This window comes from Vitis riparia, chromosome 7 (assembly GCF_004353265.1).
Source record: "Vitis riparia cultivar Riparia Gloire de Montpellier isolate 1030 chromosome 7, EGFV_Vit.rip_1.0, whole genome shotgun sequence".
NCBI classification, from domain to species: Eukaryota; Viridiplantae; Streptophyta; class Magnoliopsida; order Vitales; family Vitaceae; genus Vitis; species Vitis riparia.
The window spans coordinates 4219066-4232576 of NC_048437.1; positions in this window are offsets into that span (position 1 = coordinate 4219066).

The window sequence follows — 13511 nt, forward strand, 5'->3', positions numbered from 1 at the left end:
TTTTATCACTGACAAACTAAACCTTTTATTTTTGCTGCTCAAATAATAATATAAGTTGTCAATAAAACCATAATATATTATTTTGTTCTTAGAAAATTGTTGCGGTGCAATTTGTCAATAACATAATTATTGTTTTGTTATTTTTAGTTGATAGTTTGTGTCATTGCGCAAAATAGACTGATCTTGCAACAACCAATTGAAGTAACATGTTACACCATCAATATCTAGAAATAACGGTATAATTATCAATCAAAATAATTAAAACAATAATTATATCATTAGAAAAATAGGTTGCTAATATAATGATAAACCTTTTTAGAATCACACCAAGAATTGCTAGTAAATTTTTTTGTTAGAAATCTGTCATTAATAATGAAATATAGGATGTGACCTTGTCATTGAAGTTATAAGGCTCTTTGACTTAATAAGGAGGCAGACATAGGAAAAAATGTAAGGCTCCAACCATGCTTAAATCTTAGTGCTAGTGTAATTCTAGTAACAAGAAGCTCTACTTTTATCACTAGATTAACTATACTGTTATTTCTACTGTTCAGTAATAATGTAATTTTTTTCAATTAAACTTTAAGGTATTATTTTGTTGTTTTCATATATAATTAAGGATAAGCTTTGTTAGAATCACTCCAACTCTTGAAAGGGATTGGTAACTTTTATTAAAAACTTGCCAATGATGAAACATAGATGATCAATTTGACCTAGAAATTAAGATGTTTTTTTGCTTTGTAAGGTGGGAGATTTAAGAAGAACATTGAGCACAATAATATAGGAGGAAAAAAAAAGAGAAACCAGCTAGTTTTAACAACACCTAAATCTTGATGCTAATGAATAATAATTATACTAATAGAGAACTTAACTTTCATCACCAACAAACTATTGCACAAAAAATAATGTGATTTGTCAAGAGAATGATATTATTTTGTTTTTTTGTAGATGTTTGAAATATTGGTATAATTTGTCAATGATATAATTATTATTTTGTTATTTCAATTTGATAGTTTGCACTATTATTTAAACTAGATCTACAAGATAATGACCGACTATAGTATGAACATATATCCTTTAGTGATAGCCTGAGAATACAATGAATAGCATATACAAATGTTTGATTCATGTCTATTGACATTTGAAATTCAATTATTATGAGTTTATATATATTTTTTCAGTTAATTTATTATTCAAATGTGTACATATGGTTTGATTATTGGGTTAGTTTCTTGTATCTATATGTTATATTTGCATGTCTTTCCAAATACAAAATATATATTTGTACTAGGTATGTGCAAAAATGGTAACCCTCTTTCTATGTAGATGCATGTGTAGTATATTACTACCTTAAATGGATATGTGATGGAGTCTTCCTTACAAAAATTCATGTTGTTGTCGGAGTTAATTTAGTTCAATGGATTTTAGATGTACTTTGAAGAGATTTTTGAACTTGTTTTAAAGTGAGAAAACTTGATTAGAATAGATTGGTTAGTAGGGAAATTTTTTCAACAAGCTTAAAAGTAGGGTTGATGAGGCCTAGCTAGGTTCACTAGTCTGAATGCATTCATGCAGTGTCCCTATTTGGCTCTCTTGTGAACTATTTTAGACATGCAAATCTATCTTACATGTCCTGCTACTCTCTTTTGCAAGTGTAAGATTTGATCCAAGCATGAGTGAGATTCCCTAATAAATCTCTTAACCAATTTTTCCATTAATTCATTCCATAACTACAAAGTTTCTTATATCTTAATTCGTAATGAAATATTTCATGTGCTCCAAAATAATATTTTCTTTCGTTTTTAAGAAAAAGATAGGTTCCATTATATTGAAGGACAAATCTTAACTTATACAAGTCAATAACTTAGGTTTGTGATTATATGCTTTATTGTTTTGTCTAGCACATGAGAGATCCTTCTAAAACTCTTCCTATTTCTTCATTGCCTTGCTATATGCCTTACACGGGAAATGAAATATCTTCTACCCTTTTTTATTAACATCTCGCTTTCTTGTCATTGTGTATGCCTTCCTTACCTAGTTTTTGACTCTTAGATCACATGTGAAGTCTACATGGACTTTCTAAAGAATTTGGTTTATTTAATTATGTATATTCTTAACTCTCTATACATGGGCTTGTTGTACCAGCCTGTCCAGTCCATTTTTTAAAACCATGGTTGAAACCTACCTCTTTGATTTGCCTCAGGTGGATTTAGGCTTCTTCAAGTGGGTTTGTGACGCATAACTTGAAGCATCATCCATGACCTAACATATGCTCTGAAGAGGGCGTGGAGACTACAAAAGCATTTCAAAACACAAAGGGAGCATAAAATGTGTCAAGCATGCTGAACTAGCTACAAAATGACCAATTATGGGATAAGGACCTCATTGAAATGCTCCAAAACGTGCTGAAAAGTCATGAATAAATATCAATTTCCAATGCTAATCAATACGTAACATGTTGATTTTTGTGCAACGATTCTTGGTGAAAAATTAGAGAAAAACGAAAAGAAAACACACAGATTTAATGTGGTTTGACAGATTGCCTATGTCCACGGGAATAGGGAAGAAGACTTTCACTATATATCAAATTAGAGTTACATAAAAGGGTATTTATACTAACCTTTAAGTAATGAAATTCAAAAAATACCCTTGAACCGTACCGCAAGGGGGCGTTGCGCCGCCCCCCTCCCTCCCAACCTATCGTTCGCCCTTAACAATGAAAATACAAGCTTAAATGATAAATGGCGTCATTCCACTTCGCTCCACCAACTAGCAAAAATTTACTAGATTAAAGATAAAAGAGACCTTAAATATTCTCTGAATAAAAATGCCAAATAGGACAAATGCGAAAAGCAACCTTCACATGAAAGCTCACAGTACATATTTAACACTATTGCTCCAGCTTGAAAACATTCTCTGAATACATAATCACAAAGGAAGTAGAGGCTGCTTTTTGTCCATGAACAAGGCATATGACTGATGTGAGCCAAGGCAACCATTCCTGACGAGGACTGCACTCTCAAGTAGCCAAGGCAGTATTCTTGCAAATAGGGCATGAGTTCTTCTGTGCCAGCTATTCCTTGATGCAGGCAACATGATATTCTTGCAAATGCAATTCATCTGCATAGTCCTGCCGTAGGTTTCAATGAAGAAATTAGAAACAATTAAGTTGTTAAAAGACAAATAAATTAAACAGATAAAATAAATGCAAACCAAAAGATAAAATATTTCCTTGCCGGACATATGCAGCAAGTCTCTGCACCAACTGGAGGGCCTGTCGTTGAGCAGCTATACTTCCATTGCTCCATCTTAGCCATTTCCTCACTGAGCCCTGTGCTCACATTTCCAATGCGCTTTCCAAGTGGAACAATTCCTCAGCCCAAAATTGTTAGCATTTCTCAAAATAACGACAGGCATTAATTTAATGCACAGTAGATATATATTTTTTTCTTATGAAATATTGAGTAGAGTTACCTCATATGGCATGTCATTGATGTCAAGGCGTATTTCATCATCCTCACAATCTTCATCCTCAGACTGGTAAATCACACCAAATAACCACCAGTGCTCTCGAACCCTAATACGACCCTGGAATATATGTTACCATTAATAGTGTAAATCACAAATATGCATGCCTTGATGAAATTAAAGCATGAATGTGAAAAAACATACTCTTCAGCTACATTGGAAACAGAATGGGCAAATCCTTTCAAGCGAATAGTAGGACATACACCCTACTGTGGGACTGCTAATTAATTATTATTTGAAAACAGCCTAATTGAAAATGACAAGATTTTCACAAGTTTATAAATGTCCCTTCACCACCAACGAGAGGACTATCAAAATAAAATGAATGAATGAGTAGCTACTAAACGTAAATGATGTGTGTAATCAAAGCAAACAAGAGCTTCAAAATCGACAGAAAACTACCTTGGAGTCCCATGTCATTGCGAACCTGTCATGGAAAAACAGGGAACTAAGAACTCCAGCCCGAGTGATGATTTTATAACAATTAGGGAGGGGAAAAATATTCATGGTAACAGAAGTTCAGATTTGTGTAAGCAAAGGATGGAACTACACTGTAAGATCCCAGCAAACTAATAAAGAAAAAAAGAAGAATGAAAAGAGAAAGGAGAATGATTTATTAAGTGCATTTCAAAGGAATTTTTCAACACTACCACTGGAAAAATAGATCAAATAAACATTGATCCCGAAGCTGTTCCGTCTCTAAGTTGAAAGATCAGCATTTAACTCTACAAGAAATGGATAGATCCAAAGACAGCTCTTGAATTCCTGGAGAAAAAGAGAAAAGGCTTTTTCATATAACTGTTTTTTGGATGTCCAAGTTAAGATATGGCAACAAAGAAAAAGGAGGAAAGAAAAAACTCAAGGAAAAGAATGCTTGATATATAAGCTGGAAATTGATATCCTGATTAATGGATGAATTGTTAAAAATTTAATCAAATTCAGTATCACTGAAGAATGATCAATTAGTTTGACAGGGAATGGAGCTCCAATGTGGACAAGATAAATAGAGGCAGTAAAACTTAAGATACTGATCTATTGAACCTCAGAGATTAGTCTACTTCTGATATGAGGATCATCAACTTGTGGAACATCACCTCCCAGGGCCGCGTCTGGGATTATGACAATCCGACCTGGATCGTGAGTTGTGCCCCTCTGCCAGAACCATGCAATTGCAAGGAGCAATTGTTCTGCTGCCCTCCTTGCTCAGTGTTCAATCCGCCAGAGTGCTGCCTCCTTTGCTCAGGAGAAATGGGTGCAGCAGATACCAAATTCTCTCCATTGGGGGTAGTTCTTTGTCTAATTCTTCTGTCAAGGATTTCTCCAATCCCTGCATCTGTGATTGGACCTGCAAGCATAATAGATGCTTCCATCGTCCAAAACCCTGGTGTGGTACTCATGTTGAAAGAAGAACTAGGCGTGTATTCTTCCTGCACCATCCGATTGACTTGCTGTCCTGAAACCACAATTCATAGTTTAGAAGCAAATTCAATTGTACAAAGACCATAGAAAGTAATAGTAATGTGCATGCACAAACTAATACAATGAAGATTATGAACTCCTATTCCGTCAACTTCATTGATTTATAATAAAATTAGCTGACAATAGATTAATGTGTCTGAGGGTTTTGTGAAAAAATTATAGTTGCATGCGTAATAATATTCATGAAGCTAATTGATTAACAAATAAAATTCTGGAGAAGGAAAAAAATGAAGGTGGTCTCTCTCTCTCTCTGAGAATATAAGCAACAGAAATAGGCAAGGTGCCGTGGGAAAAAATTTCTAATGAAGGACTAAAAAAAGAATCACTTCTTACTAGTTTCATCAGTCTTTCAGATACATGTCTGGAATCCCTCACCGTCTTTAGAAAAAATGATCAATGAATTGGTGAATAGATTGGCTACTGATTTAGAAAAATAAAATGATATCAAGAAAAGAACAAGTTAAATTAATATAGGTAGACTAAAAATTTTTGCATCCTTAATTGAACATATTTTCATCCAGATTGAAGATTGAAACATCCATGGGATACACCCTTTAACAAATGAAAAGGAAACAATGAGAATGAAATTAATATATACAAACAAAAAATTCTCCTTTCTCTCAAAGAAATTTCAAAGATCTAGCCATAAAAACTGTATAGTTTTTATTTACAAAGATAACCATTATAGAGTTTTGATAGATATATGAGAAGGATTGATTAAGGGAAAGATGACGTGAAGTAGTTAAGTCATCCCACATTGGTTAGGAGACAAAAAGGAGGAGGTTCCTTCTGTTATAAAAGGAGGCCTCCACCCCTTATACTGTTCATCCCAAAAATAGTTTGCATCCTAATTTTTTTTTTATTAAAAAGGCTTCTATCATTTTATAAACTTTTGTATTCTCTCATTTTAATTGAGGGAGAGGTTGTAATTTTGTCTTCATAGTGGTAAGACCCTTAAACCTTTTAATTTTAAGAAAACCTCTATCAAGTAAAATTGAAAAAATATTTAATATGAAAACAAAATTACAACCTTTCTCTTAATTAGGAGGAGACAATATAAAAAACTTACAAAAAGATGAAAGTCTATTTTAGGATGAATAGTATAGGGGGTGGAGGCCTTTTTTTACAACACAAAGAAACTCCCTCCTTTTATCTCTTAATCAATGTGGGATGGCTTCACTACTTAATAGAAGATCTAAGAAAAATTAGAATATTTTCAATACGGCAAGCACAATCACCTTGATTGTGAATACATCGATATCTCTTAATAAAGACCTGCATCTTGATTTTGCATGCTTGAGTATTAACACATTTATAAAAATGGCTTATAAAATAAACAAAATTCTAGGAAGAAATAAAAGAAAATATTTTATTACCACCAAAATCATCAATTATTTTCATATAAAAAATTCAAGTTATACTCATGGTAACATTTATAGGAAAATCAAACAAACCATGGAACAAATCTTGAACAAATCATATTGATTCAAAAACAAATTCCAAATCTGAAAACTGAAAAAATGCGAAAAATCACTTGGTAAGCATCTATATATACAAGAGTAGGAACTAGCTAGGTTATGATCAGCCACCAATCTCACATATGATCCGGACAAAAGAAGGTAGATTCTACCCAGAAGATGTGGGAGGAAAGTGAACCAAGCCTGTGCTTCTCACTGAAGAATCTTTTGGATGACATCCTCAGTTTGAGAGCTCTCTTTTATAATCTCACAATCCTCTCTGCGCACACCTATTGATCGAAGAGGCTGTGGAGAGATTGCACTTCTTCATCACCTATTGAAGGTGATGAATAATTCTGGAGTATTTCAAACGAGGATATCAAATTATAATTAATTACATTTCCAAAACTGACAAATCGGTGTCCTGCACACCAGTTACAATGTGGGACTGTAATAAGAGACTCATTTCAATGAACTCTTGCTACTTTTTCTCTCTCCATACTCCTTATTTTTCCCTCTAAAAAATACAAGGAAGTTGTAGCGTGCTCTAATCTTCACCAACTCTCAGCTTTTTCTTTCTTCAACCTCTCTCTTGTTGGGATTGAGCCTTATGGGCCCACCATGATTGGTGCTTAGCACTTTCGAAGGGAAGGCTAGAGGCCTAGGACTGTGGCCCCTCAATCACACAAATTGTTTATTTGTCCCATTAAAGGAAACGTCCCCAGGAATTGAACCTAGTACCAAACCCTTAAGATCCACCCAAATGTCAATCCTGATATCATCTGGGCTATTGCTCAATCCCAACATCTCTTCTTTACCCTTTTCTCACTTTCAAGTCTATTAGGGTTGCATCAAATTTCCTTATGTGCCTTCACATGGCATTCTTGTTTCCACCTAACTAATTTTGTCACTATTTCTTTAATTTTCTTTATCAACTCTGTTCCTTTTTGTCCTTCATTCAGTTCCTTTGCTTACTATCTTTGATTCCCTTCAACCTTTTATCAATAAGTGACTTTTTTACTTTTTCTCATTTTTCAAACCATTTTGACATATATATATATATATATATATATATATATATATATATATATATATATATATATATATATATATATATATATATATATATATATATATATATATTGTTTCTTTATAGCTTTTTTTATTTTATTTTATTGTTTTGGTGCTAGTAATATAGTAGTTGTTTTATTCAATTGAATATTATTTTTTAACTTTCATTTTGTTAATAAAATTACAGTTATTTGGTTAATTTATTTCAGTTGGTAAGATTGTTAATATGTTCAATGTTTTTCAATTGAAGCAATGAAATCGTATTTAATTATACTAGTGACAAACTATACATTTACTATTGTACAATTACTGACAAATTATCCCGTTTTCCTACCATTATTTCATTACTGTTATTGGTTGATCATGTTACCATTACTTAACCTAAAGTACATGACATTACTTAACATTTTTCAATTGAAACAATGAAATAGTATGTAGTATTGTTCTTATTACAATTCAAGGAATGATTGAGAACAAAAAGAAGGAGATAATAAAAGAATTATAGATGATGAAATACGCTCAATTATAAAAATACCCTCATCTTCTTCATCCATGAAAGCATAACTCTAATCTCATCCTCTTTCCTTTTATCTCCCCTAAGTTTTTCCTTTTGTCACTTCATTTCCCTTTGCATTCATCCAATCTTTTTCCCCATTTTTTTTATTATGTTTACATTAAGAAAAAAAAGAAAAAAAAAAAAAGAAAGAGAGAGAGAGAGAAAGAGAGACAACAACTTTGGCAATCCATAGTTGCAATTGTAACCCAAATTTCTTTCTTCCCCCCTCCCCCTAATTTCTTGATTGGATTTGAAGCAGAAAATTAAGAAAATGAGATGGGTTGTCGAGCATAACCCTTAGCAACTAATCTTGCTTTGTTTCTTAGAATATATCTATCGACACTAAATTTGATCTTGTAGATCAATTTTACTCCAATAATTTCTTTAGTTTTTAGCTAATCAACTAGCCCCCATGTTTGATTCTTTTCAATAACATCCATTTCTTCTTGCATGGTGGCTTTCCTTCAACACTTTTCTTTCATGGCTTCTTCAAATAAATTTAGTTCAACAATACAAAAATTGCATCTCTTGTGAACATTACTCAAACTTTTCATTTTTTTATTGGAGTTGAGCTTGGTGATGATGAACTTTAGCTTGAAGGGCTAGTTTTGGTGATAGTGAATTTGGTTGAGCTGAATCTTTTTCATCTTTAATGACTGATTTTTTGGGGCAAATCAATTGGAACATCAACATTTTTCTCAACTTCTTCCTTTTCCTAATTCCACATAGCATTCTCATCAAATAAGACATCACAACTTATTATCACTTTCTTAGTTTTCAAACTATATAACTTGTAGCATTTTGATTGAGACCTATAGCCAATAAAGATACATTTCTTACTGAAGAGAATCTTGAATCTCTATGTTCCTTATCCTAGGACTAGGTTAGGAGGATGAAATCTACCTAGGGCATTTAAATCTTATGTAATGGAAGCAAAAATACAATTTTTTAACATTAGAAGATCTAGAAAAGTGCTATAGAAAACTTGATCTTTGATTTGGATATTCTTAAATCAAATTCATTTGGAGAATAAGCAAATTAAAATCATTGAAAGTCTTGTAAAGCCTCGATTTTCTGTCTAATCACTCTACCTCAATCCTTAACACTCAAACGATGGGGTGTTTAGGAGGGTGGAGGTTAAAGCTCTCACTTCTCCTTGGATGGTGAAAGACAACTAACTTAAAAAACCTAACCCCTAAAGAGGTATTTATAAGATTTCTCATTGGACTTAAATGATCTAAGCCTACATGGGCTTGCGTTACTCGATCTAGTCTAAAATAAGGATGAAAATATTTGTTGTGACGCATATAACAATGACTTAATTTTACGAATATATGGAGATACATAAGGAAATATCGGTGAATATTTTAACACAAAATATTTTTGTTTAAAAATATTGATAGTTTTATTTATGATTTATATTTGTCTTATATTTAATTAGTATACAAAATAGATAATAAGATATATATATATATATATATATATATATATATATATATATATATATATATATATATATATATATATATATATATATATATATATATATATATAACAAAAATAAGATTTAGCTTAATGGTATAAGCCATTTGATACATATCTAAGCACTTGAGTTTGATTCCCTTCTTGTATGTTTTTATTTATTTTTTATTTTTAGTGTAAATAAAAGCACAATCCCATATTGAAAGTCTGAAAGATAGCAAAGCTCTGTACCCTCTATTTAAGATGGTGCCTTGTACAACACTGTTGCAATAAATGGGTGGGTTAGGCTTGAGTCTACTATTGACCTATTGTACTAAATTTGAAAATTTACATTTATTATCTGGTTGGGCTTGATTTATCTCTTGGCCTATTGAACAAAATTAAAAAGTCATCGTGTATAAACTAGTTGGGTTGATCCAAACTTTGGCCTACTGGAAAAATTTTAAAAATTTGGGCATCAATCAATATCGAAATTTGGGTTGATCTAACAATTTTTTTTTTCCTTTTTTATTTTTTTTCTATCCAACAAATCTTTGCTCAATTCTTTTTTTCTAGTTTTGTGCACTCTTTTGTTTTGAATATAGTGTTATGCTAACATCCTTAGTAGAGAGAGTATTTCTACCATAGATTTGATATCCACAAAGTGTTCATAAGAATTTGGTAGGGAGTATATTAAAATGATTGAAAAAAATGGAGGCAAACTTGCCATGTTCGAAAACTAAACTTTGGTATAATTTAATATACATAGCTATTTTTTTCAGCCAACTAAAACTTTGTTATAATAAACCTAACATAATGAATTACAATAAATTACTTTATTAATTACACCATTTCGTTGTTTATATGAACATTTCACTAGTTTAGTTGGTCAAAGTCCCATTAGTTTAGCTTAAGTTATAATGCAATGAGAATCAATTAATTTTACATCTAATAAGTTGATCATTATTCTAGGAAAAATGAAAAATGGATACAGTATCGATAGTTATACAATAATAAAGGTATAATTTGTCGATAGTTGTACAACAATAAAGGCATAGCTCTAATAAGTTGATTACTATGTTAGGAAAATGAAAAATAGATAATTTGACATTAGTTGTAAAATAGTAAAGTTATAGTTTGTCGTTGGTGATTGTACAACACTAAAGATATAATTTGTCGCTAGTATAAATACCATTTCAGCATTCCAATTGAAAAAGGACATACATAATAACATTGTTACAAATTAGATAAATTGATTGATGAATAATGTTGATATTATAAAAAAAAAATGAGAGTTACATAACTGTATTTAAATGAATAAAGCAACTAGTTTATTATTAGCAAGCTAAAATAATAGAATAAAAAAACAAAAAAGTGGAAGTATTGAAAAGGAATATATATATATATATATATATATATATTTTTTTTTTCTTTTCTTTTTTTATTCCTATAATGTTCAACAATAAGATTTAGCCAAAATACGGAAGAAGAAAAAAATTTAACACCACATTCTAAAAGAATAAGCCCAAGGAGAGAACTTACATGCGGAGGAACTAAGTGAAAAACAAAGAAGAGTAGAGTTAAGGAAAAAATTAAAGCAATAATGACAAAATTAGTAACTAAAAACAAAAGTGCCATGTGAAGGGAAATTTGAAGCAATCCTCATAGACGTGAAAGTGGAAAAAAAAGGAAGAAGAGAGATATTAAAGAAAGATAAAGATAAGGCTGGGAGTTGGAGACCGGAGAAGGCACCTTCCATAGAGTTTAGAGAGAGAAAAAGTAACAAGTGATACGAGTCTCTTATTACAGTCCCACATTGTACATGGTGAGTCTCCAGCTGGACACCTAATTGTCAGTTTTGGAAATGTAATTATGATCTGATATATATATATCCCCTCATTTGAAGTACTCACCATTTATTCTTCACCAATGCATCTCATTCTTTCTCTCCATAAACAGGTAGGATCTCTCTACATCCTCTTCCATGGGTGAGTGCAGAGAGGAGAGTGAGATCACAAAAGAGAGCTATCAGACTGAGGATATAATAAAAAAGTGTTCTTGAGTGAGGCACATAGGCTTGGTCATTTGCTTCACATATTCTTTCATCTGCTGGGTATAATCTCCTTTCTTTTGTCTTGATCATATGTGAGATCAATGGATACTAACCCAGTGATTCGTTGTGTTTTTTCAGTTTTTGGAATTGGAATTTGAGTTTGAGTCTAAATGGTTTCTTCAGGGGTGGTTCCATGGTCGGTTTTTGTTTTTCCTAAAAGATGCTAAAAGCAAAGAGATTTATTTTTTCTTTATATGGACTGTGTTCTCTAATGGAAAAAGTGATGATTTTGGTGAAATAAGATGTTTTCTTGATATTCAAGCTTGTAAAATCAAGATGCAGGTTTTAGAGGGATATATTCATAAAGCATTATTGTTAATTGATTTGAATTACCCACATTCATATGAAGGTTTCCATCGATCTCAAAAATCCTCATTTTGCCTGCAGTTTAAGTGCAGATCTTTGAAACTAATAGAGTAGTGCCATTCATCTTTCTATTTCTTTTCCTGTTGGAAAATTTTCTGTTTTTTTTTTGGTATCTTTTTCCCTTAATAAATCCGTTTCTTTGATCTACCAAAACCTATATGGTCATCTTTGAAACTAGAAACTATACAATTTATCCATTTGATCCTTGCCCTTGTTCAGGCTTCATGGTTTAGGGCTAGATCCTTGAAATTTACTTGTGAAAAGGAGCTTTTATTTCTTTATATTTCTTTTTCATTTTTTTTTTGTTTCCTTTCTATTTGTTAAAGGATCTATATATCCCATGGATGTTCAAATCTTCAATTGTCTATGCAAATTTTTTTTAGTGTGCCTATATTAATTTACTTGTATTTTCGATATCGTTTTGTTTTTGTAAATCAACAGCCCATCTATATACCAATTCAAGGATCATCCTTTGTAATGATAGTTAGGGGTTTTGTGAATTATATCTGAAACTAATTGGTAGTGATATTTATTTTTGAACATAAAATGTTTTTGCTACACCAATTTATTTTCCTAGAGTTGGGAAAAAAAAGAAGGAAAGAAAAGATCTCCTCTATTTATTTTTTTCCTTTCCAAAAATTTTATTTGTTAATCAATTAGTTTTCTAATATGACTTTACAGCACAACCCTCACACACGTTTATCTGCTAATTTTATGATAAATTAACAAAAGCTTCATTCTGAGTTTTCTATGGAATATGTGGTTTCAGGTCAGCAGCCTTTGAAATATCGAAGGTGATGGACACAGGCAAGGTCCAAGTCCTCATGATCGGTCTTTGAAAAGAAGTGCAAGTGAGATTGGTTTAAGCTCTTCTGGCCGACTGCGTAAAGAATCCACATCTAATACTTCTTCAAACAGTACTGCCACACCTGGGGTTGACATGGGGGAAATATCTTCTATGCTGGCAGGTCCAAGCTCAGCTGCAGGCACTGGAGAAATCCTTGAGAGAATTCTTCGGCAAAGAACTAATCCTTCAAACCAAGAGGATTTGGTACCTACTGCTCCTGAGCAAAGGGGGCAGCCTTTGGGAGGATCAAACAGTGAACGAGGCGGACAGCAAAATAATAGCTTCTGACAATCTCATGGTACTCTCTGGCAGAGAGATCCAACCCACAATCTGGGTCGGTTTTTTATAATCCTTGACCCAGCCTTGGCACAAAGTGGTGGTATTCCACAAGGAAACGATCCTTGTATCAGAAGCAGATTAATATCAGAGGTTTGTTAGACCCCAGTATCTTCTTAAAGTTTTACTGCTTCAATTGATCTTGTGTGGATTGCAGTTCCATTCTCTGACAATCTAATTGTTCATTCTTTAGTTAGACTGAATTTGATCAGTTTTTTTGCCAATTCATCCAAAAACCATTGATGTCAGCTTATCATCCATTTTTTCCTTGAGTTTTTTTTTCCTTTCCTCATTTTT